This window comes from Mauremys reevesii, linkage group 3, assembly GCF_016161935.1.
Source record: "Mauremys reevesii isolate NIE-2019 linkage group 3, ASM1616193v1, whole genome shotgun sequence".
NCBI lineage: Eukaryota > Metazoa > Chordata > Testudines > Geoemydidae > Mauremys > Mauremys reevesii.
This window is the reverse complement of record NC_052625.1, coordinates 69,092,585-69,118,324: the sequence shown is the minus strand read 5'-3', so window position 1 is coordinate 69,118,324 and position 25,740 is coordinate 69,092,585. Positions and strand designations below refer to the sequence as shown.

The 25,740-nt window shown below is 41.5% G+C and overlaps 1 long non-coding RNA gene across 6 annotated transcripts; it reads left to right on the top strand.

Moving 5' to 3' along the window:
• Positions 1 to 11,175: 11,175 nt before the first annotated feature.
• On the top strand, positions 11,176 to 23,556 carry LOC120400072. 6 transcript variants are annotated; one of them, XR_005595512.1, is made up of 4 exons: positions 15,952 to 16,040; positions 16,482 to 16,613; positions 18,907 to 20,958; positions 21,513 to 23,556. It is a non-coding gene; the product is annotated as an uncharacterized LOC120400072 (long non-coding RNA). The 6 variants fall into 6 exon arrangements; XR_005595514.1 differs by lacking the exon at positions 15,952 to 16,040 and adding an exon at positions 11,176 to 11,294 and having other exon boundaries at positions 18,907 to 23,556; XR_005595515.1 differs by having other exon boundaries at positions 16,487 to 16,613; positions 18,907 to 23,556.
• Positions 23,557 to 25,740: the final 2,184 nt, after the last annotated feature.

Below are 25,740 nucleotides of genomic sequence, written 5' to 3'. Positions count from 1 at the left end.
GAAGTGCTCTACTCAAATTTCTTACTTCAGTTTGATAGTTAGCCTCTTCTACCTGAGTTAACTGAAAACTATTAAGCGAATGAGGTGCTTCAGAACCAGCTATTGTCAGAAATAAGGCTGCTTTCTGCCTATCTTCCTTCTTGCTGGTACCCATTGTTTGCATATACAGAGTGAAGAGCTATTTAAACCTTCTCTAGTTGTCTTCCACATATACAGACCGTTTCAACTCTGGTGAGGCTTTTAACTGCTTCATTTTTCCACTCAGGGTATTTTCATAATTTATTTTTACTCCTGGTACCATGTTGTGTCCAGTGATCACCCAGTGCTTAAGTGCTGCCAGATATCTGCTTTATTCCCTGTCAAGTTCCAGCTGGCTGTGTCCTGCCCACACTGGAAAGCTCAGCTCTTACAGGCCCAGGCCCCAGTACCACACATTGCACCGATCCTTCTAGCCTATTTCATGTGTACATGACATCTCTGGTCTGTGCATATGACCCTGAAGGCCTCTGGCTTGTATGGTCTGGGTGGAGATGGAGGATGCTGATCTCTAATCTGTGTCCAGCATCTGGAGAGTCTGACTAGTGCTAAGAAAAAGAAGAATGGGATAGAGCTGGGTGACTGTCCCATGCTGGGGTGATGGGCAGGAATACCATTTTGAATAGCCAATATGTGGAAGACAATGTATGAGGTGTGGTGTCTGGCCTGCCACATGAAAGCAGTGATGGGATTGGTCTCCAGCCACTAATGAGTGCTTAGTTTCATTGCATGTAGGCCAGTATGCAGAATTTCCTATGGGATGATGTGGGTAGGGTTGTGTTCTGTAGCTCATAGCTGAAAGTTAAATCAAGGACAGAGATAAAGGGGTTAGGAAGTCAGAGTTAAACTTGGGGCTGGAACCTTCACTGAGTGTTCCCAGACCTTCCAGTGGTAGGGCTTTGAGTACAGTTCCCCTGTCCTAGATGAGCCTCCAGGAGCAATTCTGATTCAGGGAATTCCTCCTGGAGCTCCCTGGTGCACTCAGGTTGAGCTCCTCCTGCTATGTCCCTTCATGAAATGCAGCATATTCTTTCCCTGCACAAGTAACCTACTGTGCTTGCCAGGGGGTAAGGGAGAACTGGGTCATAGCCCTGCCTTCTTCCTACCTTCTTTAAGTAATCTTCAAATGCAGGGAGTACATGGAGGGACTGTAGTTGTCAGGGCCGGCTCCAGACTCCAGCACGCCAAGCGCACGCTTGGGGCGGCATTTTGCCGGCATGACTGCCTGCGGGAGGTCCACCGGAGCCGCGGGACCAGCGGACCTCCCGCAGGCATGACTGCGGAGGGTTCCCTGGTCCTGCGGCTCTGGTGGATCTCCCGCAGGCATGACTGCAGAGGGTCCACTGGTCCCGCGGGACCAGCGGACCCTCCGCAGGGACGTCGGCAAGAGGTCCCCTGGAGCTGCGGGACCGGCGACCGGCAGCGCGCCCCCTGCGTCATGCCGCCCTGCTTGGGGCGGCCAGATTCCTAGAGCCTCCCCTGGTAGTTGTGACCAACTGCAGCATAGTAGTGCAAAGGGGGATGGGCGGGGGAGATTTCATAGATTCCAAGGCCAGAAGAGACATTAGAATATCTAATCTGACCCCTGTATAACACATAACATATAATTTTGTCCAGTCACCCCTGTATTGAGCCTTATCCCTTGTGTTTGACTAAAGTGTGTTTTCATGAAAGTCATCCAGTCTTGATCTGAAGACATCCAGAGATGCGGAATCCACCACTTCCCTTGATAGTTTGTTCCAATGGTTAATCACCCTCCCTGTTAAACATTTGTGCCTAATTTCTTATTTGAATTTATCTAGCTTCAGCTTCCAGCTCTTGGTTTTTATTACACTTTCTCTGCTATATTAGAGAGCCTTTTAGTACCTGGTATTTTCTCCATATGAAGATAGGATTACTTTTTCCTCTCCCGTTCACCAGTGGAGCATCCATCATAATGTGGCCCTTTGTTAGTAAGCTTGAATTTCTGGTTAAAGGGCCACAGTGTACCCTATAATCACACTTATAACTTTTTTTAAACTACTCTTGTAACAAGTGACACCTCAGATTACTGTGGCTGAAAATGATTTAAGGGGAAAAAATCTTTTTGATTTTTGCAAATGTATTTACTTTCTGCATTTGCTAGCATTTCATATGTCATAGGTTTCTCTGTTTCCCCTATATTGTCAATTTCCCGGTCTGTGAGGGTTTTTCAAAAATAGCAGAGAACCTTTTTTAAAAAGAAAGTTATTGTAGCATTATAAAAATTGGCAGGGAAACTCAGGGAGAGAAGTATCACATCAGCCACGAATTTTAACTTTTAAAACAACCACCGGTACGCAATGTTCTCATGCCCTATTCACTCATATATCCAGGGGCAACTATACTTTTTATTTATTCATTTTTCAAAAGCAGAACATTCAAATGTACCAAGAAATACGTGTGTTCCATGTTCTTCGGTTTGTGTTATTGTCTGAAACAGAAGATTGTGAAATAAATGTTAGTATCCATAACTCTTCTCTGGACTATTGTATTTTTGTCCATTTACGTTTTGCACCTGTGTCTATTGGATTACAGAGCCCTTGAGCCATTCAAGTCAGTTTTAAAATCTGTTAGTAATGACTTTTTTTAAAATTGATTTTCCAAAGTCTGCTACATTGTGTTTCCCGGGATCTTGACTTTAAATTGCTGTTCAGCTGACAAAGTGATATATGTTAGCAGTACATCCATTGGCATCCAATAACCAATACTAATAAAAAAAACCCTTCCTTTCTTATGTGTTGTGGAAAGAACATTATACAATGATCTCTGTGGACTAACCATTAGCTCAATGTTCTAAGATTGAGCCTAGAGGACAGAGGTCCATTGACTCGAGTGACAACTGGATTGGGCCTAAATTAACAGGCATTGCAAGTTGTGATGAAAGGACAGCAAAGGTGCTTGCTACTATTTGGCACCATGAATAGGATGCTAAAGCTGGTGGGTGTCAGGTCAGCTCTCATAATACAGCAGGGTCAGGAAAGCATTTAGGAACTTGATAAATCAATGCACATGTCACAATGTACTGTGGTATTAATTTAGATGGAATATATGGGCCTAAGTTTGGTATCCAGAGACCCCAGTCTGCTTAGCACCCTGGCAAACATACCATTAAACAATTTTTTTCATCTTATATTAATGGTACAGAAAGGAAGGAAAAACAATTGAAGCATTTGACATGTAAAGTATTAAATAAGGCTTTCATTTTAACTAAATCCCTTGTTCCCCTTTTCATTAGCTGGACAAAGTTTCTGAAAGTAAAAAGGCCCTTGTTTGACAATCTTTTAAATGTACCAAAGATACTAAACTGTCCACTTCTCTATTAATTATCATCCTTAATGTGTATATAGATAAATATAAATATATACACATGCATATAGTTATTTTCCCTCCATTTTAAATGACAAAATTCAGAAGGTTCTTTATGTATGAAAAAACCCTCTTATTGATAAATTTTCATTGAAAAGAAAGAAGGATTCACTTTCATTTTTACTGATACAGTTTTATACTCAGAGAACTACATATATTCATGCTTCAAAATGCATTATCTCCCCATTTCTGTCCCTGCTTTCTCCCTTGTATATTATCCCACCACAAATATATAATGCCAACCATGCCATAGGTTTATTCTTGCATTAATGATAATGGATTAGATTTTTCCTTGTAATAATTTCAGCTGAGTTACATCAGCAGGATACTGGAGTAAGACACAGGTGAATCAGGCCCAATATCTCACCCATGAGACCTGAAACAAAATGTTTATAGTTCTCATGGGAATAAATGATTTGGAAAAATCAGTGAGAGAGGAGAGTAACAAAAGTTCAATACCATGAAAAACTGATGTTACAAATATCATTTGTAATATTCCTTTTAAAATGGGTTTTGCCTCAGAACCTAACATTTTTCTAATAATGTGACTATTTCTGCAGTGCGTTGCACTAGTTTTACACCTGTGTGATTCTGTTGTTTACACAAGAATAAAGCTGGGGTTGTCCAGTGGGGAATGAAGCCAACTGTCTAAATTCCACAGTCTGAAGGTGTGAAGTTATTTATAATTCAATCTTTCCCAAGCAGGGCCAGCTCCAGGCACCAGCGCAGCAAGTAGGTGCTTGGGGCGGCCAATGGAAAGGTGCGGCACATCCGGCTCTTTGGTGACAATTTGGCGGCAGGTCCCTCAGTCCCTCTCGGAGAGAAGGACCTGCCGCTGAATTACCGCTGAAGAATGAAGCGGCGGCATTAGAGCTGCTGCCAAAGTGCCGCCAATAGCGGCTTTTTTTTTCTGCCGCTTGGGGCGGCAAAAATGCTGGAGCCGGCCCTGTTCCCAAGGCTGTCAATTTACGAAATTACTCAATAATCCTTGGGGATTTAAAGGCCACTGTGTTGGGGCAACAGTGCACCAGCAGCACTGTAAGTGTATCTGTTCATAACGTCAGCAAGAAGAAAAAGATCACCTTACAGCAATTTCAGAATTGAATAAGGTAGCTGTGAAGTTGCCAAGTTCCAGCAACAAGTGGGTAACTGCTAGGTAGTGAGAAAAGCCCCTGTAGGATAAGTTAGAATAAGGGAATCATTGCCTGATTTTGCAGAGTTGCAAAATTAAAAGCCACTTCCTTGAACTATAACAAAATTATGTCTATAATTTCCCCCTTTTGGGAAACAGGCTCATGAAAACAAAACAAAAAATGTACAAAAAGACAGGGTAATGAACAAAGATTGCAAATTAAATGCCAAATGATCGTGGATGAAATCAAAGTGAACACAGGTCAGTGCCCATTTGGTGCTGTAATGGTTTAGCATTCTGAGACTGAGCCCACAAAAGCTTATCATGTTGGATTGCCCCCCCCCCATCTGGGATGCCACCTGATGTGCTGGGGTCCCTCTGCATCCACCCGTTCCACCAGCCTGAGCTTCCTCACCCTGTCTTTGCTGGGCCAGGCCCTCAAGCCTTCTCTAGCACACACACAGGTAAGGCCACACCCAGCTGCAGATACAGACTGAAATCAGCTCGGTGTGGGAAGAATCAGCTTGGGGATTTACTCAGCACTCACATACACACCCCCTTTGGGGAGTAAACCCAATAATATTGTCTTGTGCTATATAGAAAATTCTGCACAGCGCAAGCTCACAAAAATTGCCCTCTCCCTTAATGTGGAGAGAGAGATGCACAGCTTCTTGTGCCCCCAGATATGAATTGCACAAACTGGGTTATATTATAAATAAGATACAAGTTTATTAACTACAAAAGGTAAATTTTAAGTGATTATAAGGGGTAGCAAACAGAGCAAAGCAGATTACTGAGCAAATAAAACAAAACATGCTAACTAAGCTTAATACACTAAAGAAACAGGTTACACACAGTAATTTCTCACCCTAAAGTTGTTTCAGGCAGATTGCAGAGTTCCTTGAAGACAAACTGCTTTTGTTTGCAGCATAAAGTTCCAGATATTATTCTTCACAGGCCAGACAGCTTCTAGCCTGGGTCCAGTTCTTTCCCCAGTTCAGTCTTTGGTTTTCCCAGCAGTCATCTTGGTCGGGGATTCCGTGAAGAACCGGAGACCCTGATTAACCCACTGCTCACCTTTAAATAAGATTTATATAAGGGGGGAATCCTTTGTTCTCAGTGGAAAAATACCAGCAATGTCCAAAGTGGCATTCCGTACCAGGTAATAGGGTCACCTGACCCTTGCAGTGTCAAAGCAGCAACCCAGGAAGCTTCTGAGGAAGGTGGGCGATTAGTATCTTCAAAGTCTTATTGTTTTTCCTGCTGGCCCATTCCAGGCTGATTGCTTACTCTCTGGTGGGCATTTCCCAGGTGCAAACACAGTGGTAATTGTTACGTCGTCAATATTCCTAACTCCAGATACAGAAATGATACATACAAACAAATTGAATAATCACATTCAGTAAATCATAACCCTTCCAATGATATTTCACATGACCCATCTTGCATAAAATATATCTCTAGGTATGCTGTATTCATATCATAAGCATATTTCTATGAAGAATATGGGGCGAAAGGTGACACCTATCTTAAGTTATATCCTCAGCTTTAAACAGCTATAGCTCCATTGACTTCAGTTACATTTGCACCAAATATCTGGCACAGTTTATCTTCTGTGAGGGCAGTAAATGAATTTTAAATTAGTAGAACTGAAGAAAGAGAATGTCTATGTATATCTGATGTAATGGCACTAATACATAAGAAAAAGACAAATAAAAATTAATACTACAGCTTCTCCAAGTTTTCCATCACAGGAATATGGGAACATAAGGACTATAAACAGAAGAAAATCTCCTCTCTAAACAGTAAATTTTTGATAGACATGAAAATTCAAGCCTTATGTCCTTCTATAAAATCACTTTCCATGTGGGTCTTATTATTAATTGACCTGATGTTCAACAAAGCTATATTTAATAAAAAGAGCTATCTATGTTATCTCAATCAATGGACCATATGGAATTTAAATTAGTTAATTTCACAGATTTCAATAAAGAAGAATTGACTCCACATTTATAACTTATCAGGAGCATGTTACGTACTCATAAAAATATGGAGATTCTGAGTCAGTGCATCTTCAGCCATGATGAGAGCAGCGAAGGGTGACATAGACTTGATAATAAAAAGGCACTTCATCTTTTATGAGCAGAAAAGGTCCAAAAGGTGGAAGAGCAATTAACTTTAGAGAAGTATTGTACACGTGTTTAAAGACAACAGCACATGTTAAAGATAAAACTAATTCCCCAAATCATATTGACTAGTGCTTTCATCCAAAATGAATGCCTCACTACAGACTGTAGAGTAGCTGCAGTGTTCTTTAAATACTCCTTGCAAACATTCCTGAGGAATTCAGAGACTGAAACAGGGCTCTGAAGAAGCTGCATACGATTCCTTTTGAAAAAGGTTGTGTGATGCTAAATAGATCCCAATTCCAATTCTATTAATGGAGTTAACCCAATGTCTTGAGGTCTCCAGAAAGTGTAATACAGGGCAGAATCCCACTGGAATACTCTGTATTGATTCAGTGGCAATGGACCTCAAACCCCACAAACAGATTGGGCTTTTAAGAAGTTCCACTATTGCTTGGGCTGAAACTCCATAGGGTCTAGTCTCTGAGAATGGACCAATAAAATAGGTCCCTGGCACTGATGAAAGAAAGGGTAAGCCTGGACCTTAGCCTGCAAAAAAATGATTATCTGGCTGTGACAAAGGGTCTGACCATTGCTCCTTTTATTTCTATCCCCAACCCAAAAATACAATCCAAGTAATTTTACGCACTGGTTTATGTCATGTACTCTCTTGACCCACATTCATCTGATGATTTTGATCTCTGACATGAGAATATTGTTTCCCCTTCTTAATACTTGGACGTTTGTCTTGCCAGGACTAAGTTTAAATTAGCTGCTGTTTATCCATCTGATGATCTCTGCCAGACCTTGGGGCATGGTGGTGATGGAGGTGGAGTCTGTGTGGATGGAGCAGTAGTACAGCTGAATGTAATGCACATATTGGTGGCATATGAGCTTCTAGCCCATCATGATCTCTCCAGGTGATCCCATACAAGTATTAAAAGATGAACGAGGCAAATTGTACCTTGAGAGACATCACACAATAGGTACCTGGCCACAGGGAGGCAAAGAGCAGGTGCCCATCACAATTCTTGGGAATAGGACTCAGAGTAATGACTGGCAGCCAGATAGTGCCATCTCATTCATCCTCACAAGATTTTGTAAGTGTAACGCTCCCATTGGGGTTGCTAATCAGAACACTTGTTTTTGAGTGGTAATTAGGCTCTATCTCTGCTAGCATCAGTAGTGAGAGACCAAGGCCTTGATTACAAGTGGCCAGAGCACTGGATTGCCACTCAGGAGACGTGGGTTCTAGTCCCAGTGCCATCACTGGCCTTCTTGGTGATTTTGGGCAAGTCACTCTGCTGCTGAGTGCCTCAGTTTCCCTATCCCTAAAATTAGGAATGCGATGTCAACCTCCTTTGTAAAATGCTTTGAGATCTACTGATAGAAAGCTCTGTATGAAATAGGCAATACTATTACAAATTGAACTCGCAGCAGCTTGAGCGGTGCCACTAGAATACTAAAATAGCCTCTAAACTGTTGTCCTTTCCCAAACTTTTTGAGTGGCTAAAACTTCCCGAGGAGGGCTGCCGACTGTGAAGATGGGTTGACCGGAGAAACCTGGCAGGCTGTGGTGACAAACACAATTCTCTTTCTTAAAATGAAACAAAGGGAGCATCTTGAGCAAGTAGATACCAAGTAGGCTTGAGGGAATCAAGTAGTACAGAAGCAGCCACAGCCAATAATAAGGCACTGTCTGGAGCAACAACCAAACAGATGGTGCAATGAGTCCCTCGTCCACTCCAGAGAACAGACAATTACTTACAGGACAAAGTCCATCTGCTTCTTTAATAAAATGAGGATTCAGCATAACTAAAGCTGCAGTGGGCCTTTTGCCAGATATTTAATGTAACAATCCCCTATAGACTCATGTAAAAATCTAATATATGCCTCTTAACCTACTGTACTGGGTTCAATTCTTGGTTCACAATTGTAGTAATGAAAGAAATCAGTGCTTCCTGTTAGATTTCTGAGAAATGGCACCCATGCACCTGAACTGTGAAACTGCTGTAAATTAAGAATGTGAGGAGTGAATAAATTGTAGCGGGCATCTTGTTAACTTGTCTGGAACATTGGCAACATGACACTGAGGATCAGAGGCCAGAAGGAGAAAGGAGATGGTGTGTAAGGGGCTGTAAAAGAAATGATCATTGCAAAGGTGCAGTAGCTTCAAATCAATTAACCTGAGGATTGTTATCGCACTCAAAAGGAGTGCTAGAGAGAGGGGGATCTGCTTGTGAAGAGAGTCCTTTGGACTGAGATAGCATTGGGGTGGGTTGGAATAATACAGAATGAGGATGACATTCTGGAGGGAAGGTACTTAAAGTGCTCCATTGCCTTATGCCATGTTTAGTCATTTCCACCTGAGTGCAAAGTGGGTGCAAACATTACCAAGTCAGAATGGAAGTTTATAACATCCAGTTTTACACATGTGTAAATGTACAAGGTGCAAACTGGTGGAAGATCAGGTACTGAATGATGGGACAGTGCTGCTGGGGCAGAGGAAAAGACTTAGACTGGGGGAGAGTTATGAGGTTCCAGAACCAAAACACCAGCCGCAGAAGGAGAAGCAGATATCCCACCCTTTCTGGAGGTGAGAGGCTTGGGTCCTTGTGCATGTTTCATTTCTTCATCTCCAGCTCTTCCAGAGTCTGAGGAAGAATTACCCTGCACAGTGGGTGCTCTGCACAGGTTAGTCTGACCTGTGTCTCAAGCATTTTCAGCCAGAGCTGCAGGATGTGGCCTGGAGCAGCCACCTGGAATGGGGGAAATGGAGATTGTAGGAGATAGTGACAGGATAGACATTGAGGTATGGAAAAAGAAAAGGCCAATCAGATAGAAATTAGTGCTTATTCAACATTGTGCCATGTTCAACCCTGTTGTAGCTTTATTGAAGTCAGGGATGAATCTGGCCCATTATTATTTAAAAATCATTGCTCAGTTTCTTTCATCGTCTTACCATTTATTTCCTTTCTCTCTTGCCTTCGCTCTAGGTGATTGGGTCCTGAGTTTGCAACTACATGAAAGTACATCTACAATTAACACACTCCTGAAGAGCAGAAATTATATTCCCATTCAGTCACACTGTGGGTAAAGTACAGGTAAGAGTCCCTGCTTTACACCATATGGTCAATGTCCTCTAGGTCTATAACTGGCTTAACAAGGAAGAATGCCACATCTTTTGGTCAAAAAACAAACAAACAAACAAACCCCCCACCCCTCAACAACTCATATATCACAATCCTGGCTGCCAATATAGCAGCAGGAATGGAACGTGACTAAGAGCAGAACTGGTGAAAAAATTTCGATCTAAACTATTCTTCGATGGAAAATTGGGGTTTCAACTAAATGACATATTTCGTGAAAAAGAAATGTGAATTTAGCTCATGATGTTGAGGTCCTAGAGATTCCTTTTGTAGGCTTTTTGGGAAAATAAGTAAATAGGCTATTATTGGAGCTGGATGAAATTGGTCATTTAAAAAATTTTGTTGGCAAAAAAATGCAGATTTGGTGACACCAAACCATTTTATGAATGTGTGTCAGTTTTGCCAAATTGTTTGGCGTGTGGGGGAGGGGAAAGAATTCTGAAAAAGTTGAAACATTTCTAGGGTGGGGTGTACCATCCTCACACTAGCCAGGGAAGGGTTAACATGTGGGTACAATCCTTGTGACATCTGCAGTAGGCTTGAGTGGAGGGGTTGCAAAGGGAAAGCCCAACTCAGCCAGGACCTGCTTAGCAGTGGACCTCCAGTGCTCCATGCTGCGAGAGATGCCTACCTGGGACCAGGAACTAACTAGAGACAGCTGCTTGCCAGAGCCTCCATGAGGGAAGGCAGCCTTGATGTGAGACTGTTTGGTTTGCTTGGTGCTACTGACTGAGACTGCGGCAGGCCATGCCCTGCCTGAATAGGGGCAGCCCAATAAAAGCCTTTTGTCTTTTTGCTCTTGACTGGGGATCCAGCAAGCCCAGCAGTGACCCTGTCAGTTTTGTTTTAATTCTGTTGGTTCAAAATGACTGTTCTGAAACTTTATTCAATTTTATTATTATTATTATTATTATTATTATTATTATAGTAAACATTCAACAGTGCTCAGAACTGAAACAAAATGTTTAGTTTTGGGCTGAATGCAATGCTTTGACCTGAAATGAAATTTTATTTTGACTTTTTTGTTTGTCTTTGGAATTACCAGTGGACTAACAAAATCCATGGTTTGCACAGCCCTAGTAATACAAACTGAGGAGCATGGTCGAAAAGCAGATCTGCTTATTCAGCACCTCTGACACCACCATGAGCTGTGGCGATTTGGAAATTACTTGTTTTTATTTTTGGAGCCATTCCTGGTCTGGTTTGGCAAAACTGAAGTACAGCTGGTGCGTTTTTGCAAAAATAAATGGCAAACCAGCCCCAGTGTCTATTTGTAATTAATTGAATCTGTAATTAGAGAATTTTATGAGCTGAGTATTACATTTGCTGAAGATTTAGGTGAGAAATCCTGCTCATTTGGAACAGATGTGAAAGGCTTGAATTGTAGCCAAACCACAACACTGAAGGAAGATAAGTCCAGGAAGAGGCAGCACTGGGCGACTATGTACCACACTCTCCTATGAGGTAATTCTGCTCAGGTTCTTGCTCTGTGATGGTATGGATGTTGTTAAGGGGAAAATAGGGCAAAAGCATGTCAGATCCAGAGTTTCTCATGGGAACATGGGAGGCTGTGCTCAGGGCTACAGTCCAGGGGCTGTAACAGTAGTTGAGAAGTGGCTTTGCCAATGTTCCATAGTTTGGAGACAATGATTCTATTGCCACCCATCCTCATGTTGGTCATCTCTACAAAAAGCAATTTACTTGAGCTGTGTGGGGCTTTGAATAGAGCAATGTGAATGGTGCAAAAAAGAATTTGTAAAAAATAATGATCTCCATGAAACCCACAAATTCACATCTGCACTATTTAAAATCTCTCTAATTCACTTTTTTACAAACATTCATACAAGCAAAATTTTGTTCATGAGTTAAAAGTGAAAGAATCACAAGTATTCAGGCAGATCCATATCCATGCGTAAATACTTGGATGACACTGTATCCACAAAGTACCCACCCTGGAGGGGGTCATTCAACCTTCTTGTGAGTTTGGGAGACATCCAATAAGGGAACAGAGACAAGACGTGATTTAGAAGACCAGTCACCCACCTCATGAAGAGCATGAGAAGGAGTCGGCACCATGCATAAGCTGTATGGGTCTTACCTAAAGTTCACTGAAGTCTCTGGAATGGCTCCCATTGCCTTCACTGGGCTCTGGATTGGATAACATATGCATCCGTAGGCTTAGATGTGTTTGCATAAACTGCTCATTAAAAAAACTTGAATAACCGACATTTCTAAAGCTCTAAATCAGTTTGTTAATACTTTAGTAACAAAGGGACCAGATCTGTTTTTTTTTCTTTTTTAAGTGTTCATCTTTAGTGATCAAGTATCAGAGGGGTAGCCGTGTTAGTCTGGATCTGTAAAAGCAGCAAAGAGTCCTGTGGCACCTTATAGACTAACAGACATTTTGGAGCATGAGCTTTCGTGGGTGAATACCCACTTCGTCGGATACCCACGAAAGCTCATGCTCCAAAATGTCTGTTAGTCTATAAGGTGCCACAGGACTCTTTGCTGCTTTTACATCTTTAGTGATGAGTCATTGACCCTTGAAGCCTTAAATTCTTTCAGTCCTTTCCCTTGGTGAATGTTTAGAGCACTAAAAACACAGTAGGGTCACCTTTATTCAAAATCAGCTCATCCCACTCTTACACCAAATTCACTAGTAAATGAGGAACTGTCATTCTCTTAGTTTCCTGTGGAAATCTGGGTTTTCTATAGAATGATATCCTGTCTCTGAAACAGGATTTAAGTGACAAGTTGTTCCCTTAGTTACCTCAACAAGACCTAATTGATATATAAGGAAGGGAATCTTTAGGTTGCCAACAGATATATGGGCACTAGTTATCTCTGAAGAAGAGAGCAAGCTAATATTCTATCAAGTAGTTAATTTTTGTTATTACTGTTTCTATACCCTATTGTAGAGAGCTGGTTGGAGTAATGTTGGTGGAACCATATTCCATTGGAATATACAGTTCTGTCTCACTTGAAATTGGGTCATTTTGCTGGCATTTTGTTTGAGAAAAAGTTCTGACAAAGTAGAAACGTCTCATTGATTTTTAATTTTGAAATGACTTCTAGGTTTGATTTTTTTTATTTTGCATTAAGTTATAATACAATACAAACAACTTTAAAACTCAAAATCAAAATGTTTCTTTTTGAATGACCCCAAACTAATTTTTCCCTCTGAATTTTCTTTGGTTTTCACTCTGATTTGCAACAAAGTCAAATTTCAAAATCTCTAAATCCTTCATAAAAATGGAACTTCTGTCCCCCCACACAGCTTGTTCTTAGTATCACTGTAAACTGTGTTTTTAAGAGTATATAAAAGAAACGGTCACTGTCCCATAAAAGCTTGCAGTCTGTAGTAACTCAGAAAAATACAGAACCTGAGGCAACACTTCAAGCACATGAAGTTATCACGCAAAATGTAGACTTCCCAAAAAGAGCATGTTTGCAAAATATTTTCATTATTGTTTCAAAAATTTAATAAAAAGGAGGAAATAAGATGGTCCAGTGGATAGTAGGATGCCCTGGGATGTTAGAGGCCCAGGTTCAAATCTCAGCTCTGTTGTCAACTTCCTGTATGATGTTAAGCAAATTATGTAGGGCTACATTTCTAAAAGTATTTAGGTGCCCAGTGATGCAGATAGGCGTTTGTGAAAATCCCAATAGCTGCCTATGTGACTCTGCTTATTTAGACACTTAAATACCTTCTGGCTGTGAATCACTGCTAACTAATATTTGAGTGTAAGGTCTTTCAACCACTTGTACACTCATCAGAAGGCAGGCCTACACTATAGGGTTAAGTCAAATCTAAGTTACACAACTCCAGCTATGTGAATAAAGTAGTTGGAGTTGACATACCTTAGGCTGACTTACTGAGGTGTCTACACTGCATTGGGTTGACTCTCCCATAGGTTCTCATGCTGGTGGAGTACTGGAGTTGATGGGAGAGCAATCAGCGGTCAATTTAGTGCGTCTTCACTAGACCCGCTAAATCGACCCCCAGTGGATCGAATACCGCAGCGTCGATCCACCAGAAGGGGAGACAAGCCCTTATAGTAATTAAATCTAGACAATATTGCCCTAGTTTGCTTATGAGAATGTCATGTGGGACTGTATCAAAAGCCTTACTACAATCAAGCTATATCACGGCTTCTGCTTCCCCCCCCCCCCCATCCACTAGGCCAGTAACCTTGTCCCAGAAGGGAATTAAGTTGGTTTGGCATGATTTGTTTTTGCAAATCCTTGCTGGCTATTCCTTATAACCCTATTATTCTCTAGGTGCTTACAAATTGATTGTTTAATAATTTAACAATAATACTTTCCTACCCACTGTGAGGGTAAATACATTGAAGAGTGTGCGGTGCTTATGTTCTGTGGTTTGGCTATATAAAGGACACAGAACAAAAATTATCCTGATTAGTTTATTTTTTTAATCTAAACAGGAATGAAGCCGTTTATTATCCAAACATTTATTATCCAATAATGAAAGATTAAAAGTAAATTAGATATTAAAACTGGAAGAATTTTTAACAATGTAAGGTTTTATTAGTAATACTGGTAGGGAAACTTGGTTTTAAGATTAAAGGGATAAACTTGTCCCTAGAATAAGTCCACTGACTTCAGTAGAATTACAATCAAGAAGGGATTGCATATTGCATCCTGAGTTTTAACCAGATTGTGTCACATTAAAATAAAATCACAGCACCTGGCCTCTTCACATGGAAGGAGTAGATGTTGGTGTATGTTTGTCTTTTAGAAAAAAAAATTAAATCCCCTTCTTTGTTGCTTTAACTGGGTGACTTTTAGCCGCACTTGCTTGGCTCTTTCATATTCATTGGGTCATTCAACATAAACCTCTCTGTAAAAACAACTAAACCCAAAGATATTTAGTTAACTCTTCACTAAATTGCACACTTTAAGGAGGCTGTTCCCTTTAATATTGGTTTGTCCACCTTCATGTAAGAGCTCAATTGGTTTCATCATATGGCTAGCTCACTGCAACATACTCTATCCTCACAGCCATCTGAGGGTCAGAGGAAGGCCCTTGAGGTAGATGAGTGAAGAGTGCATCCCCATCCCCACCATGTCTAAACAAAAATAAAACTGTGCCAGAAATTACAAAGGAGGCACAACCCAGAACTTCCTTCCTCTATCTGACCTCCAGTGCCAAGAGGGTTACCCTCCCACTACACAGGTCCCCAGTCCAACTCCTGTGGCACTCTCATAGCCTTGTTACAATTGAATACAGTTACAGTCTGCAAGGGACATAGGCATTGAAATATATTTTCAGGAACTGCAATATGTTTCAGGGTGTCTGGCTCAGTTTCAGGCATTTTGACAGGCTATAATTTGTCCTTCTTGAAACAATTGACGATTGTGCAGACTGGAGCTGTGAAAATAGCCTGGAAAACAGACATCTGTTATTTTCAAAATATTATTAAAAGTGGAAAAACTACCATTAAAAAGTGCAGGGGGGCATTGGTTCTCCTAGAGGTGTTTTCATTTTGAGAGGTAGCTTCAGAGTGATGTATATTTTGGTAGCCCTAAAGGTACAACTCTAACTAAGACTACAGGCTTTCAATGACACAAGTTGCTAATAATTCCATTATTCGCATATGATATGCAGATGTCTATGGGAATGTGAATTAAGGTTGGAAATTATCCCCCATAAAATGCAGGAAATAAAATGTTAAAAATCTAACAACAGTGTTAACTTAGCTTTAGTGCACAAACATCAATTACAATGAACATTTAACAACCTCAGTAATAATGAAAAATACCACCATTTATGAAATGGGGAGGAAATTTATTGTTTTGAGAAATTTAACTTCTTATCCTGACTTGTGTATTTTAAAACTCCACTAGCTGGATAGTTGCTGGATATTTTTTTTAATCTCTCCATTTTTTTTTCTTTAAAAAACACCAACATGTGATGGGGTGTCTACCCCACACCAGTGAACAAAGGGTTAACAGGAGTCTGAGAACTCTGTTAGACCACCTTGCTGAATCTGGGTGTGTGTGTGTGTGTGTCCAGCCTGATTTTTTTTCTGAGACCCAGCTGGGGAGGAACTGAGCCTTCTTCATAAAGGAAGGAAGTGAATGCTAGAGGGGAGGTTCAGGAAAGAGGAAGTAGGGAGTTCCCTCTTTCTGGGAAGAGACTGGGGAAGGTGGACTGAAGAGAGCTACAGGGATGGAATTAATCCCTGTGTGAGCCCTGAAAAGGGGGCAAGGCACAAAGAGGGAGTCCTCAGGGGCTGGTGGTCTAGCAGAGAAAGAAGGAGCTGGGAGGGCCTAGGGAGAAGCCAGAGGCCTGGGAACCAGAGGAGAGGCCATATTAAGCACAGGCAGCAGGGAAGTACCACAAGGGCCTTGGAGATCAGAAGAGGCCCAGGGAAACAGCAATGTGGTGGAAGGAGCAGACCTATCTTGTTAATACAGGGCCCCTGGGCTGGAACCCAGAGCTGAGGGTGGGCCTGGCTTCCCCCCTGCCCTGCGAAAGAGATGTACAAGCCTGATATAAGGATTATTGAGCTCAGGTGGGGCTGAACACTGAGCCTCAAGGGCATTCTGAGGAATAATCCAAGAGGGGGTAGAAGGATCTCTTGTGTTGGGACTTTTTGACTTTTTATTGTGTTCTTGATACCCCAGAACAGGAGAGACTTTAAAGTGGTCTGTCCAGAGGGCTGAGTCACGAGAACAGGTGGCTCACTGTGGGACTCGAGTGATTGCTGGCAGGGGGTGCTACAGAGGCGAGAGCTGCCATGAAGGGACACTCTAATGGTGAGTCCACCCTGCTATCCATAAGTTTAAGCTTGAAATTAAATAAAGGTTTCTAACTATCAGAGGAGAGAATTTCTGGAACAGCTTTCCAAGGAAAGTAGGTGGGGGGGGGGCAGGAAGAGGAGGGGGAACCTAACTTGTTTCAAAACTGAGCTTGACAAGTTTATGGAGGGGATGGTCTGATGAGGTTGACTGCAATGGCATATGGTCCATCTGCGACTGCTATTAGCACACTTCTCTTATGGCCAGAGATGGGACAATAGATGTGGAGGGCTCTGAGTTACTACAGAGAATTCTTTCCCAGGCATCTGGCTGGTGGATCTCAGATGCATGCTCAGTGTCTAACTGATCCCCATATTTGGGAACAGGAAGGAATTATCCCCCAATTCAGACTGGCAGAGACCCTATGGGTGGCTTTGCAGCATGGGGCACAGGTCACTTGGTGGTTTGAACTAGAGTAAATGGTGGAGTCTCTTGTAACTTGAAGTCTTTAAATCAAGGTCAGAAGACGTCAGTAACTCAGCCAGAAGTCACAAGCCTACTACAGGAGGGGTTGGCTGAGGTTCTGTGGCTTGTGATGTGTAGGAGGTCAGACAATGAGTCTATGATATCAGTTGCAAGTGAAATAAAAAAAAATTAAAATGCATTTACACAATATTAAAGGTACATGTAAGAAGGGTCTAGTGAGCTCTCCCCTGACATCTAGTGATGAGCTGGGTGAATAGACTTCAGGAACAGACCGTGTTTGATTAGACATCCCTTCTCTGCCTAGGCGCACAGCATGACGGAACTGCTTTGCCAAAATGATCACTTTTAGCGGTGTTGGGTTACAAATCACTTGAGTGTAGGGGTAATGAATTGTTGTTATCCTCAGTGTATGAGTAAAGGGCAGCAGAACTGTGCTTAGCCTGCCCTGATTGATGGGGTCACCCTAAATTGAACCTTCCTAGCTAAGCAGGGGGAAGGGATGCCAAAGCCTTGTAGGGGGGGAAATAGGTGTTCTGACCCAGGGGTATGGCTTTTTTGCTCAAAGAGTCCTAGACAACATTTGGATGTTCCTTCTCCAGTATTTAAAGATGGAGCTAATTAGATTAAATTGAGAGTTTTTATTTCTGTTCAGCGATTATCAAAGCTGAATCACGGCTAAGTATGTTTAGGGGCTATGCCTTAGGCCTAGTGTAGGGACAGTGATGAAAGGAAAGAAAATGTAGAGGCTTTACTGGCAGTGAGGGTCCCTGCTACCCAGTGAAATCACTAAAGACCTGGGTTAAGCAGTGGAACTTCAGACCATGGCAGCCCAGAAGTGGCAGTGAGCGTCCAAGAGTGACAGCATATGACCAGTGGCAGCAGAGAAAAGCCATGGCAGCATATAACCAGCAGTAGAAGAGACAAGCACTGGAGGCAGCAGCAGCAGCAAATAGCCAGTTGCAGAAGTCCACAGGGACCACAGGGTCATTGCTTGATTTCTCCCATCCTGTTTCTGGGAAGGGAAGTGACCCCCTGTGAACACACCTGCAAACTCTGGGTCTTCACTAACCAAGGACAGCCAGCTGTGAGTGGGGTGCAGCGGAGGGAGAGGGGAGTGCTGTGTTAAAGGGACATTCGTTCGTTGAACTTTCCCATCACAAAATGGGAAACTGAGGCAAAGGACACTGCCCAATGCACTGTGGGGGCAGGTTTTGGTAATGGCTGCATGCTTTCGCATGTGGCTGTGGTGTTTTTCCAAACTAATAATTAGTTCCCTTTCCTTTTAATAAAAAAGTTCTGTTTTGTTATTCCCAGACTCAGTGCTTGTGGAGGGGAAGAATTGCCTCTTAGAGGTACCCAGTGGTGGTGATAAGTTTTTTCCAGATGACTGGGTGGGGACTCCAGCTGATTCTGTTTTGTATTGTTAAGAGGAACCCCCTAAATACTGAATCTGGCCCTTGTTGCTGCCGGCCCCACTTGATAGAGATTACACATCTATAGTGGAAATTACAAAAACTCAGGAAATGCAAAGTTAAAGTTTCAAAGGCAGTTTCAACTTTTATTTGTATGTCTGAGGTGTTCTGTTCTGTTCCTCTTTTCTTGTTAAATATTGAGCTTAATCGTGTGTCCCTTTGCATTTCTTGTACACCCCAAATTCCCATTTAAATTAGCTGAGGTTTTGGGTGCGGCAAGACTGCAAAACTGGGCCCTGTATTAAGGGAATTTGGTGTTGCACAGAGCACACCTTAAAGGGCCCTGTGCATGACTTAAGCCTGATTGAAGCAGTAATGTTAAAATTGTATTCTTTTCCCCATTGTTCCAGCAGAACCCAGACAGATTGAAACAGTTGCTGTTCCAGTGCACACAAGAGAGTGAAGGATCTGGAGATGCCACACAGGGAGTCTGTACCTGTACAGGAGATTTGGAGGACATTTTTGTGTGAACTTGCTCCAGCTCACAAGATGGCTTTTTTGGCTACAGGGATTCAGTAGCCACTGTCCTACTTCACCACCCCAATGTGAGTGCATTGGTGGCAGCTCCTGCTGCTTCAGCAGCTGTGAACCTGGAGTTTCTCCACTGCCTGGTAGAGTGAAGGATTCTGTTCTCCACCATTGCAGGACTCACAACATCGGTGCTGGCTTCTTCCGGCTGTTGTGTGGGGAAGATTTGCCCTTTTGCATGAGTTTAAGTGGGGATTAAGTACTCCCTACACAGGATTGAGTCCACCCAAAAGGTGAAATACAACATACAGGAAGCTGACATTGCTGTTGGATCCTGCGTTTTTCAATTTCCTGACTTAAGTTCTGATCCAAACCCACTGAAATCAAGGGGCTCCTCCCTCTTGATTTTAGTGAATTTTGGATCAGGCCCTTTTTGAATTTCAAGTGCCCAGTCCTGCACTCTAGGATCAAGGTCTATCTATGCAACCTTAATGTTGCATTTACAACTGGTTTTTTTGCATTTATTGTGCCAGATTCTCAGTTGGAGCTTAGTCTTTCAAAGTGCTGAACATTCTAACTCTGATTCAGCAAAACAATTAAGCACATGCTTAACTTTAAGACCCTGAGTAGTTCCATTGACTTGCAGTGGAACTGCTCATATGCCTAAAGTTAAGCACATGCTTAGGGACTGAATTCATTCATGATGTAACTCCTCTGCAGTAGATTGAGTATCATTAGAGATGAATCTACCCCTAAATGCTTTGCTGGAGCAAGGCCAGAGTGCTCAGCATTTTGCAGGATGGGACCCCTGGTGCTAATCGGTATTACTCCATTGACCCAGGCTTATGAGATGGCCTAATGTATTTCATTCCTGTTATGTGCAGTATGGAGAAACAAGCTATTCAGATTCAAGTTAAACATTGCATCAGTATTTGTATTTTACTGACACTATGTGTATGCAATTATGGTACACATCATCGTGTTGCAATGATCTTTCCAGTTCTAGTAATCTGTAAATTTTTATATCAATTACATGTTCAGGAGTAAAAGTAGCTCAGCTATTGCACATAAACTGACAGAATGAAAAACAATTAATTTTTGTTATCTCTTCTTTCAATCTTTTTCAGTTTGCTTCCTCCTTGATCCCTCTTCAACACTTGAAAAGAACTAGACATATTTTGTCATGTACTAAGGGGGAAATTTACTCCTCTGCAGAGGACCTGCCCTGGGCATATGCAGCAAAGGCCACAAGCCCTTAAAATAGGGCTGATATGTGATTTAAGGGCATTCTGCACAGGGGTGAATTTCATCCCATCAAGTCCCACAGGAGGGTTAATGGTGCATAGGGCTGATGTGGATTTAAGGACGTTCTGCACAAGGGTGAATTTAATCAGAACTGACTACTGTGCAAACATCCAAAAATACTAACCTAACTACTGTGAAGCAGATTAGACTCTATCAATACTATATGTGACACCTTAAATCCACAGCATTTACAATTTGTTGCAAATTGTTCATTAAGTTTTCTATATATACCTCCTGTTGCCACAGCACAGGAGGGACAGATTAGGATAACATAAAATAGTTATAAATAAACTTTAGGAATTAAAACAGTGGGGTGCAAAATGACTACCTTCAGGTTGAGAAAAATAAGATTTTTAAAGGATTTATACAAAGTCTAACATATCCTCTCCTTAGTGGTTTATTGGTTTAATTCTCAAACCAGGTGTGTTTGGTGCATGTAGAGGGAGCTGAGCTAAGAAAGTAATTGTCAACAGGTTCAGGATGCGTGAAGAACTCAAAATTACTGCATCCGCCCCCTACAGAGAAAATGGATTAATAATTCTTCCCTCCCCCCCAGAATGAGCTTGAAGTGACTTCACCTATTTGTCCTCCCTTTGTGTCAGAACATAAAGACAAATTTCAATTTAGTTCAGGTCAGTGAATGTTATGATTATTGTTGGTTTTAAGTAATTTATTTTCCTTGATACGTAATTTATTCTGTAATCGGAGAAGTATACAACATAGTTCCCTTTGCAGATTTTTGGGAAGCTGCCATCAATTCCTGTAGCACTATGAGTTCCTACTCACTCTGAGTGAAATTCACACCCACACAAGGGCTATGTACCATTTAAGTTTCACTTAAACTATATGGACTTTCAAGGCTATTTTTCTTGCTTGAATTCTGAGAGGGTGAATTTCACTCCTGTGCAGCACAAGGTCAATGCACCGTTTAAATTTCACTTAAGCCCTAAGGCATTAGGTTGTTGGCTAACTTCTGGGAAACATAATGGTAGAAGTGGGTTAAATGAGGTTTAAGTGCCACATAGACCTTGTGCTGCTCCTTTTCCCAGGTGTGAATTCCACCCATTCAGAATTCAAGCAAGAAAGACAGCCTTAAAAAGGGAACTGAATTACAAGAGAGGAAATGGATATTCTGGTAGAAAGGCCCTCTGTACAAATTGTAATCCTTTCAACTCTTCATCTGCAGGGTCTGGAATCATCTGTCCTTCTTAATTTGAGAAAACCTCATGCGCCAACCAACTGGAAATGTAACCTCTTGCTTTGCTCTTGTTTAATTGATTTGAGAAAATAATTAAAAGCAGAATATTGCATATAAATGGTAGCACTCTCTCAAACTAGCGAATGACTCTGAACGCTTATGGTGAATCAAACGTAGGCAGATCAATAGTCCCAGAGGGAGGTTATTTATTTGCAAAACAGTTAATCTTTTAGGCTGTCACTTCTAAGTCTTTTTGACAGTTCATGCTGTACTGATACTAGTAAAAATCTCGAGTCTGTATTGATTTATTGAAGATTTAAAGTAGATTTGTTTCCAAAAGCTATATTCTCAAACAGCAAGAGGTACAGATATGTCGGTACATTTGCAGTCAGACTCAAATTCAGATTTTTCTCGTGGTGATGAACTTTTAGGATATAATCTTCAAAAGTGACTTAGGCACATTGGAAAAATCCACCCTTAGGCTCCTACGTGTCATGCCTAGGCAGCCAAGTTGGAAAGCACAGAGTATTATACTGAAGTGCACATCCATTAGTGCAGGGTATCTTGCCACTGGCAAAAGCAGTACAATATGTTACACATGCATATTTGAAAAATTGTATATCATATTACTTTATTTGATAAACAGTACATGATCATGGAATTAGAGCGTGTCCTAATCCACAGGTACAGTGGGAAGAATTAACATTCTCATTCACTGACTTTTGTACTCACCAAGATGCAAATGTAACATTCTCTTGTTGCAGGATTATTTTAAATAGCTGTTATAAAGATTAAAGAGCAGGCACCATATTATAAATTCTTCCAGAACATACAAGTTTCGAAGGTCTCCCCTTTCCCTTGGTTTGGTAGCAACCCAGAAAGGAGCTCCTGTTTTAAGAGCAATGTAAGATGTCAAATTCAAATATGTGCCATGTTTGGTGCATTTACTAGACCTGGAAACTTTTATTTAAACCATCAGAGAAACACTCACAATTATGAGGCTCCCTTGTTTTTGAGATGAAAAACATGGCCAGCCTTGACTATAAGGGCTGTCAAATACTGAAGCTATTCTTTATTGCATGTATTCTGAACACATTTCCGGTGCTTCTGTTAGCAACTGCTAGGTCTGCATACTAGGAATGACTGACATTATTCAAGGTCAACATCGAGAATTTGACCCTGGGAGTCTTGAAAGCAATATTTTTGGCATTTCTCTGAGTGATATACAGAAAGACAGGAATTAATCAGTAGTATTACATACAAAAATTTGTTGTAAGAAAATGAAAAATTTAAAAGTGGGGTTTTTGGAGGGGCTGTATCCTGAAATTGGAACAAGTATCTTTTTTTCATTATTATTTAACCTATATGGCACCTAGAGGCTGAGTAGGTCAGGGCCCTATTGTGCTATGTGCTGTACGAGTATAAAGAAAATGCAGTCCCGTACAAGAGTTTATAATCTAAAAATACCTACCTCTTGGCTGCCACTTCTCCATTTCCGCTTGCCTTGTTACTCTGAGTAGTAAGGGACGGATTTCACCCTAATTTAGTACCTCATATGTGAAATCACTTGGTATGTAACAGAATTTTGGAGAATCTATTCATATGCTATAGTCTCATACAGAGAACACCAGTAGATGCTGAAGAAGGGCATTGAACTGTTGCACTGTATGTCTTAAACAAAGTAGTGTTCAATCAGACCTATCTATTACTGAAGATAATACAAAACACTTAACATAGTCCAGCACCTGGGTTTTACACATCTGGCTACCAGCATTTTGGCATACTTCATCAACAGTTTTCCCCAGATCTAAGTCTGTAATTTATGACCTTGGAAAAGTTCTTGAAAATGGATATATAAATATGATTTTTTTTGATGTTCAACTTGACATCTCAGGACATGTTTGTGGCAGACTAGGCTAGAATTTCTCTTCCACCAGACTCTTACTCCTTATCTGGCTACATTTTTAACAAACGCAAGAGGCCTTTAAATATCCTTCCAGAACTGCTAAAATACCACTATTGGGTCATATTCTGATACACTTACTTACCTTTATTAGTAACTTCATTGGCCATCTGCAGGGGCGGCTCTAGGCATTTTGCCGCCCCAAGCATGGCAGGCAGGCTGCGTTCGGTGGCTTGCCTGCGGGAGGTCCGCTGGTCCTGTGGCTTCAGCGGACCTCCCGCAGCCGTGCCTGCGGGAGGTCCAGAAGCCGCGGGACCAGCGGACCTCCCACAGGCAAGCCGCCGAAGGCACCCTGCCTGCCGCCCCCACGGCGCCGGCAGAGCGCCCCCCGCGGCTTCCCGCCCCAAGCACGCGCTTGGCATGCTGGGGCCTGGAGCCGCCCCTGGCCATCTGTGCCATTGATTTCAGTGGGGATATTCAAGGAGTAAGGTACTACTCAAAGTGAGTACAAGTATGTACAGAATAGGAACTTCAATTTATAGAGGGCCTTTTCTCATTGACTTTAATTACCTCAGAAGAATGTCTCTAGAGAAAAATCTACTATTTACAAGTCTTTCTCTCTTTCTTTTGTAGAAGATGTAAAAAAAAAATTGCACTGACAATCAGTACATTTAGGGAGAATTGCCAACCCTTTTTTGCCTTTTCAGGGATTTTAAAGATCTCTCTAATTAGTATTTTTTCCCTTTGCCTTAAAAATAATAGTGAAAACATACACCATTCATTCTAACAGCAGGTGATACAGTATGACATTAGTTGTAATAAATTGGATCTGTGGAGTTTAATTAATTAATGTGTGTAAGATCTGAGATCTTCAGACAAGTTGCTATGTGAGTCCTAAAAAAAAAAGTTGGATTCTGTCCCAATGCTATATGGATTCAGATTTACTGATTACCATTATGTCTGCAAATGTATATTATATATTTATAGAATGGAGTCTACCTGGCTATTGGACTTGACCTCCTATAAACCCTAGGCAATTGAGAATAATCTTTGCCTGTCTGGGGCGGGGAGTGCACGCTCTGCAGCAGCTGGTGTGAGAACATTTGTGTGTGCGCCATTGCCTTATGTTGGGCGGAAAGTCATACTGGCTCATTTGTGTGTGATGATGTTGCACTGTGCAGGTTGGCCCACATAGTCTACAAGCATACTATTACTACTGCTAAAGGAGATCCTTCCTTAACTAAAGCCATGGAAATCTTGGAGTTCAGGGTCCTGGGTTCTCTCCCTAGAGTGGCATGTGTGCAGTGTCCCTGACAACCGTGCTGTCTGAATGTATGAAACCATGAATGTATTACAACCTTTATCTATGGGTCTCAGTCATCCACCTTCCTTTCATCCCTCTGTCTCCTCCACAGTCATTCCTACTATATCTCATGCCATTTGACCATGCTTCTATTCCTCTTGGCACTGCTTCCTTTCACCTGCACATTGCTCACTTGGCCAGAGCCAGTTTTTTTTTTTAAGTCAATGGAAAGACTCCCAATTGACATATGCAGTCCTGGGAGCACCACTGCTTTTTCACTGTTTCCCTCCCCTTTATTACACCCCCCACTCAGCCACTAACACTGAAACTTGGCTGTCTGGAAGGAATGGCTGCAACAGAACTGTAACTCAAAATCCTCTCTCAACAGCACATAAACCTTTGACCATAATCTAGAGCAAATCAACATCGTCATCCCTGGATACCATCATACTTGTCAACACATCTTATTAGAGGTTAGGAAAGCTCCTAAATATTTCAGTAATGATTTTTATTGCAATAAAGAATTGTGTATTAAACCATTTTATATTGCCCTTGATAAAGGGTTTATTTCATGAACGACTGCACAAGCCTCCGGTGAATTTACAGGGAACCTGGACACATCAGAGTGGTACTAGTAAATTCTAGTAAAAGAGAAGGGGAGGTTGGAAGCTGATAAGAGGAGATGACTCTGGGAAAGAAGATAGTCCAAGCAAGAATAAGCAAAGAGCATAGAGTCGTGAAAGAAACACCTTAATATTTGCATCAGCTTTTCTGAAAATGTTTAAGCCATGGATCAGAACTTTAAATAATACGGATGGAACATAAGCAGTACTATGAACACCACTGATTAGGGATGAGTTAGGGGGGTTCATCTCTTTATAACTGGATGTATTAACCCTGATATTTACATAAGGATGAAATCTTATGATTAAAAATCTCCAACATGTTATAATAAATCTGCATATGTATTTTCCTTCTGGGGGTTCTAACACAGCTGTGACTAAAAATAA